The following is an 8418-nucleotide window of genomic DNA, read 5'->3' on the forward strand; positions in this document are numbered from 1 at the left end:
AAATACTGACGTTTGGTTAAAACATTTGTAGACATATCTTGCATGACAGCACTACAAAAACACAACAAAGTGAAAGAATATTACCTTATATTCTGGTTGTCTTATTATTTGTGGGCTTTGTGTAGAGTGACAGCTAATAGTTAATACACAAGAGAGCCTATTGGAAATATTACAAATGGGTCATTGCCTTTTCCAAGCCACGCTGGCCGAGTTTTTGGCCCCGGTAAATAAATGGTCCTTTTTTTAATCCCTCATTTTAATAAATTGAGCTGTCTGCTCATTGCTCCCTAAAACAATTGAAATATTAGAAGTTTTGTCTCAGACCATCTAACAAATGAAGCCGTGCAGTGGTAACATTTTTAAAGTTCTTTAAAAAGAAAAAAAAACTGCCTTTGTTTTGCTAAGTATTTGAGTAAATTAAAACACAATACTTACGTTTAAATGTGAATTCCTCGGCCACCACAGAACTCTCACCCTTGAAGTTGCTTTTGAATTACACAGCCTTCATCGCACCACGGTGATGCCATCAGCCTTCAAATGCGATTTTCAAAGTGCGCACCCTTCACATTGGGATGCAGCTATGGTATTGAGTCAGTCATGGTATTGCACTGTATATTCACTCCCCCCACCTACAATCCCTGCCGGTACCAAGACTCGAACCCGAATTCTTTGGGTTACAAGTCTGACTCTATAACCATTAGGCCACAACTGCCCCTTTATAATAATGGTAGATCATATGAATACATTATCGCTATTGATTCTATCGAATCAATCAAGCAAGCAAATCTTTATCATAACAATTTTTGTGCAGCATGAAATTATGTTCAGATTAAATTAACTCTTCAAAACAAAAGCAATAAAATTAACTCAACAAAGCTAAATATGTAAGAATCCTCTATACCCCCCCCTCCCTCCCTCTTTAAAACAGAAAAAAGTTATTAAACCTTAAAAAAATTTAGATGGAATACATTTCACAAATATTGATGTTAATAGGAAAAGTCACAATAAGAGAATAATTCATGAGATGTAGTTACATCTGTGGTCAACCGGTTTTTTCCTGAAATCAAAAATTGGATTTTGTGGCACATTTTGTTCACACTACTGAAATTAATTGAATAAATAATTGCATTATTATGAAATTTTATTAGCAACGATTCAGTCAGTCAACCTCAGGCTTATCCGAGTTTATTTTGGACTTTTGAATGAATCAAATGATTCATGTGTGCGAGGCACTATATTGTCTTTGTGCCATATTTTGGCACCAATAAGGACATATGTCTAGGCAGAGAGACTTGGATGTTGAAGGGAATCACGTGGTATGCAACTTTTCCCTTTGAGGGTACTGATTATTTGAATTAAAAGAGATTTCAAAAAGAATGACAGTGAGCAGCCTTTATAGTAAGAGCTGCTGGGGTCACAGCTTGCCTTTTCTTCTAATCTGTCTTTTTCTGCTTTTTCAGTTCTCTTTATTACTCTCTGTCCGTCTCTCCCTCACGCCCTCTTCCTCTCTGCCGCTTTTTCCTCCTCTCCTGCCCTCCTCTTTATGATAAAAACAGCGAGTCGCAGACTGAAGCACACCAGAGCGTTGTGTGTGTTAAAAACGTTTCCCAATGGCAGCATCACAGTTTGTGTGAACTTTTCAAATGTCTCTGAATCTGGAGGAAGACCATCATGGCGCTTCTTGGCTTTGAACGGTTATTCTCCTGTGAATTCTTCTCTCCAAAGGGCCTCTGCCTTCAGAGGCTCAGAGAAGAAAGGCCTCGAGCGACAGATATCAGTACCCCCCACCCTCCTTTTCTTCATCACACACACACACACACACAGAGAGTGTGCCTCCCCCACAGTGTCTCTCATCAGAACAGGCTGTTAAAAAGCCCACTACTTCCATTATAAAGAGACATTACAAAAACAGAATAATACATTAAAGAAGCTTAAACATGATATAGCCTGCTACAAAAACAATAAGTAAGCCAAATGGAATATTCATTAGAGTAATTGGATCAGAGAGCAGTCGCATGTGAGAGAGTTACTGGTCTATCTGATTTTAGCTTTCATCCTAAATGAAAAACTTCACTGGAATTTCAGAGAACATGAGATGATGCTTCCAAGTTATAGGCATTTATGGTCTGGACTGATCTAACAATATACAACAATCTGCAAACTGTAACTTTAGTATAAATAGAGGGTGGGTAAATGACAGCATTTTCATTTTTATGATTAGAAGTCATATATGATTAGAAGTCATAAACAAACTCTGTATTTGATCTGTATGTTTAACGAAGAGCCATTCGGCAAGCACATATATCAGAACAACGAACACAGAATTGATCCAGATCCAGAAATGTTTTAATACCCTACTGTTGGTTTCTATACTGTGTCACTGTGCCTCATGTGAAAATAAATGTGAAAATAAATAAGTCAGGGAGAGAGAGTCCCCAAACATTTACACTGGAAAATGGTAGGTGGCCTCCGTTCATCCCTAATGATTTTGCTGCTTAAAAAAAATTCCGTGCAGTTTTTGTACTAGAATGCTGGCATACGAATAGCAGAAAAGTCTATTATAGTATTTCATCGCTGCAATGTCCATCTGTCCTTCACAGCTGCAATGAGTCTTTGAACCCACCTTTGGCACTCTAGTTTGGTTCACAGTGCTGGCCAGATAAAAAGATAATCGTTTTCTTTGAGGAGGGCAGGGGATGAGACCAAAATTTGAATTTGAATTTAGCCCTTGCTACAGCAAGAGGAAGCAGTTACCCATGTTTTTCCATTGGAATGTGACTTTTATGTGGTGCATGTGTGTTTTTTGATTGTATGTTCCTATATGAATATCTTTTTATCCTGGCTGAATTAGGTCAAATCTGCCATGAGTTTACGGTAAACCTAAAGGGGTTGTTTACTGAAAAATGAAAATGTACTCAGCCTCGTGTTTTAAAACTGTGCGATTTTCTTTCTTATGGAAGTGTGAATTTGATGATAGTGAATGTGGGCTGAGGCTGTCAAGCTCAGAAAAAATCACCATAAAAGTGGTCCATATGCGTTGTGTGCTATCTCTTCTGAAGTCAAATGATTGCATTGTGTGAAGAACAGAGTGATGGTCAAGTCATTATTCACAGAAAATGTTCACTGTATCCCACACTAGTTCTCAAATAAATGACTGTAGCTGCAAGGCATCAAACATCAGACTGGTGGCTCTTAACCTTTTTGATTGCAAGGAAATCTTTTTGATTCCATTGTCTACAATATTGAAAAGGACATTTGTTATTCCCTGAATCATAATTTCTGCCTGATTACAAGATTTTAGATTTTGGAATACCTAGAAAAAGGTATATTCATTATATAAATGTTTTAAGATGTTATTAATTTATTTTTCCAGAATAAAAAAAAATATATATATATAAATACATAGATACATACATAGTTGAGGGGGTGTCTTAAACATTATTGTACTGTACTCTGCTGTATTAAGAGGCACTGCATTAGGACTGATGCTGATGACAACCAATGGCATTTGGTGTTAAATAATTTCAGTACACCATTTTTGTAGTACATACAACATGGCCAGCCTGCAGTCCAGATCTTTTACCCATAGAAAACATTTTGCGCATCATAAAGAGGAAGATGTGACAAAGAAGACCTAAGACAGTTGAGCAACTAGAAGCCCGTATTAGACAAGAATGGGACAACATTCCCATTCCTATTGCCTTGTCCCAACTTTTTTGAGATGTATTGATGCCATGAAATTTAAAATCAACTTATTTTTCCCTTAAAATTATACATTTTCCCAGTTTAAACATTTGATATGTCATCTGTTGTATTCTGAATAAAATATTGAAATTTGAAACTTCCACATTGCATTCTGTTTTTATTCACGATTTGTACAGTGTCCCAACTTTTTTGGAATCGGGTTTGTACATTTTTATAATTATGATGGAGGAGAAGATTAGTTAAAGTAAATAGTGATTTAAATTTTAGTGTTATTGATTGGCTTCAGAAGACTATAGCAAATGCGTCTTGAAAAGGCTTTCCTATAGCTCCAACAATACAACATGGCACTAACAATGCCAAAGTCATGGGTTCGATTTCCAGTAAATGCATTAACTCATGATACCAAATGTGTAAAACTAACTGAATTCCTGTTCACTTTCATTTAATGGAAAATATGCCCTTTTTCTTCAAAGAAAAAAAAAGTCATACTGATTTAAGTAAATGATCATATATGGATAACAATCCAATTCTACTAGCTCCAAATTCTATGCGCCAAGGTGAAAGAACCTAGCAAGTCTTGATTTTGTTGTTAAATGGTTGCACTCGATGGATGAATGCTTCTGCATTTAGCCTCAGTTACCACTGCAACTTATGGTGCAGCACAATGTATTAAAAAAAGCACAAAATTGGTCTTGATTAATACAAAATATTGATATGATCCACCTTTACACTAAAGGTATTTAAAGCTTCTGTAACTCATTACTATAATGTAATGTTTTTTTTATCATATCCTAAAACATCATGGCTACTATAGCTAATAATACATTTAGAATATACTATATTATACAATAATATAATTTGTTGTGATCAATAGTTATTAGAAATACAACAGAAAAGGTTTGCTAAGGAAGAATACTATACTGGAAGTCTGCTAAGCAGATGAAGGCAATTGGTGTGGATACAGTACATTACAATACATTAATACTGTATTAGCATTAGACACTATGACAGCCTGATGAAGGAGAGGAAATCTAATTTTTTGTTCACAGCTTAGGTACGGAATGTAGTGTTGCGGACTGTAATAAAAATCTCTGAAAGTTTAATCCACTATCATTTGATTGGGAACGAGTTAAAGACAGCTTCTCTTGTTAGAGCAGAGTCCCATATTTGGGAGCCAAGGTAAACTAAAGACTTCACAGAGCAGAGTTCTAAGATTTCATGCCAGCAGAGACAGATAATGCACCATGGGTGCACCTGATGAAGGAGTCTGTCTCTATGCAGGCTGAAGAGTACCAGACACTGACAGTTACCGTCCTAAGCAGAACCAGGACCCTATAGCTTTAACCTGCCATGCTAAAACAAATCGCTATAAATCTAAAGCCAAGCCCCAGTTACCTCAGGGTAGACTTCCAAGACTTCAAAGAACACCTGGCCAAGAATCCTAGAAATCCATCTGAAGCAAATCCAGATTTTATTCCATTCACTTATAGAACATGTCCAACATACAAAATTAGGGCTAGTGTCATTCCCGATCACAAACAAATAAATAAATAAATGAAAACTATTAGCAGATATATATGGAAAATACACAAATACATGGGAAATAGAAAGCAAATGCTGAACCAGACAAATATACTTAAGCAAGTCAAATGAGTCACAGAACCAGTTCTTAAGGAACCAGCTGAGTAAACAGTGCAAATGGGTTTCACAGTTAAGGGATTTTTGAGAGATGATTGCGTATATTCTAGTGTGTCAGTGTAAATGATACATGATTGTGCCGTGTCATCCTTCAGGGTGCCTTTCACGTCCAGATTTGAGTGAAAATCAAGACCAGCCCTGTGTTAGATATTAATAGTAAAATGAATCACCAGAACAAATGTGATGATTGTCCCCATGGGTTTGTGGCTGCTTTGATGAGAAATGCATCCAATGGACTGTTTTCAAAAGACATTGAATGTCATTGGCTTGTTGAAGTAAATGAAACTGACCCACCTCATTGTGCTCCTTTGCTTTTGGATCCATCTCTTCAAAGTATGGCCAAAATGGTGGTCAGATTCCATTAGATTTTAAGCCATAAATGTATCATGAGAGCAGAACATCAATGCCATGGCTTAAAAAAAAATAGGTCTGATTACAATGACAGGATTTATTTCTAACAGTGATTACTGTAATATTCCTTAATAGTTATTCAAAAGATTCAAAGCAAGAAATGGCATTACAAAAAGTATGTGATAGAAAAAGAAGATTACGTCCAACATATCTATTCAAACATTGATCGCTTCCCTCACGTTTAAGGCCTGTTGCAAACAGATACAGCACAGCTTAAATATGGCCATTAAGGCTGTGTGTGTAAGTGAGAGTGTGTGGCTTTATATGAGCGATAAGAGCAAAGGCAACAGTATATGAGACAGGCTGAGATGAGTTAAATCACATCACAGACTGCCTGAAAAACAGCCTGAGGGAGTTCCAGTGTAGAGATAATGGCAGCTTTTGGAAAGCCTATGCCATACCAGAGAAGGACAAATTGAGGGTCATGGGTCATTTTATACATAAAATGCAGATCTGAATCAAGTAAGTATTTAACATGTCAGCTAAAAGTGACTATAAATAATAGTTAATGGCTTCATTAAGTAAACTAAAAAATCATATGACTTGTAATCCTGATAAATACTCTGCACTGTTCAGATGAATACATAGGTCTAAACTATATCATATACTGTACTTCCACTTAACAAAGACCATGGTAGGTATATGTTGTTGTCCAGGATGCATTTATGTTTACTTTCTTATCACAATAAACGTAATTCAAACTTCAACTCCAAGTACTGGCTTTGTAAATTGAAACAATGTACACATTAAATGAAAGCCTGTACTATAATATAAGCAGAAACATTGTGTTCTAATTGTTAGAGTAGTGCAGTGTAGTTCATGTGCATTACATTTCTCCACATTTCCTGCATGTAATTCAGATGGGAAAAAAGGAGTAAGATTTAGTTATGAGTCCTAAGGTTTTGGTATTGGGACTTTCCAGAAATCCATGCATAATCTGCCACATAAAAGGCATGACTAACAAACAGGATTAGGCCATAGTTCAATTAGGACATTTAAGTAGCCTATCTTTTCTAAACGTGCCTTAAAAAAAAAAACATTACTGGTTTGCATCTTGAGACAAATCAATAGTACTAACATATTTTAAGATATGTCAGTGTAAGTTTTACCGTTAAAACAGAACAGACATACATTTTAGTCTGGGACTATGGCTTAAGCCTTGTCTGTGAAACCAGTGAACTGTCCACACCAGGGCCCATATTCACAAAACATAAAATTAAAATGAAATAAAAATAGCTTATAAATCGCCGATTTAGGAGAAAATCGTAAAAAAATAATGGGCGTGTCAATCCTAAATTTTGCTCTAAGAGTAGGCCACAAAGCATTTCAGCAGTAAAACTATAGCTCCTAAATCTATGAAACGTTATAGGAGTAGTGAAGAGGACTCAAGTCACAAACTAAAATGGCTGTTGCCGGTGTTGTGCCCATTTTCGACCCCTGCCAAATTATCTCAAAATTATTACCCTCTCTCGTTGAAATCGCTACCTGGGCCCATATGTATAAAACTTCTCAGAAATGCTCTTAAGAATAGTCTTAAGCTTTGACTTAAGTGTCAAAAAATTCTTAGTAAAAAGTAGGACTTTTCTAAGAGTAGGAGACTTTTATAAAGAAGTTAAAAGCAGCTTTCAGTAAAGTCTAAGACTGATTCTTAAGTGTTGACTGAGGTGACACTTAAGTGTTGTGAACTAAGGACTACAATGATGTCAACACAAAATGGCTGACCTCAACCTCTGAATCAGCCAATAGTGAGCCTGCTCATGTAAAGTCACAGCAGCACAACACCAATCATTTAATGTAACTACAATAAAATAATTTAATTAAGATACTGAAATATTTTAATATTTTAATGTTTTTTTTTTAATGCTTTACATTGTGCAAAATTATCACAAATTATTACTGACGCTTCGTTTTCTATTGGTATGTCTCCTCGTTTACAGTTGGAGCAATGATGGGAACATGAGTTCCCAGTCCACAATCCTCATAAAAGTGGCTTGTTTTTGCAATATGGTTTGTCGGTCAGTTGGAAAGTTTATTAATTGCCATATAGTAGTGGCCAAAAGTGAGGTCCGGCCTAGGAAATTTCACCCTTAATTAAAAAAGATAAATAAATGAATGTTCAAGATTTTGTTAGCATATTGCATAGTTGCTTAGAGTCAGTTGTTTTATTTGTGATAATAATGCAATGAAACATGCCAAATTGTGCGGTCATAATTTTTGGCTTTCTATCATACAAAGAAATTATGAACACATGCAAAAAGTTAGTGCCACAATATGTAAGACCCTGCTTACTGTGTCATCTCCGGTGCATTGCTGCATTTTTCAAATTCTTCCAATTTTACAGCCAAAAAAATGTTATTACTACATTTCTGCAGTTAGAGCATTGACTTGTTGAGTGGAAGAGGTTATTAAATTTCTTACTTTGTCCGTTACAAAAAAAAGTTTTGTCAGTTGATCTTGACAATCAAGTTTGTATCGTTTTATCAACTCCAGATCATCATATAACTCCAATATGTCATATCTTCGCTGGAAAGTGTTTGTTTCCTCCTCTATGCTGCCATCTTGTTACTCCTAACTAGGTTAGGAGACCTCTTCAGCTCTCTTAAA

The sequence above is a fragment of the Sinocyclocheilus grahami genome, unplaced genomic scaffold, assembly GCF_001515645.1.
Source record: "Sinocyclocheilus grahami isolate Dianchi unplaced genomic scaffold, SAMN03320097.WGS_v1.1 scaffold508.1, whole genome shotgun sequence".
Classification (NCBI taxonomy): Eukaryota; Metazoa; Chordata; class Actinopteri; order Cypriniformes; family Cyprinidae; genus Sinocyclocheilus; species Sinocyclocheilus grahami.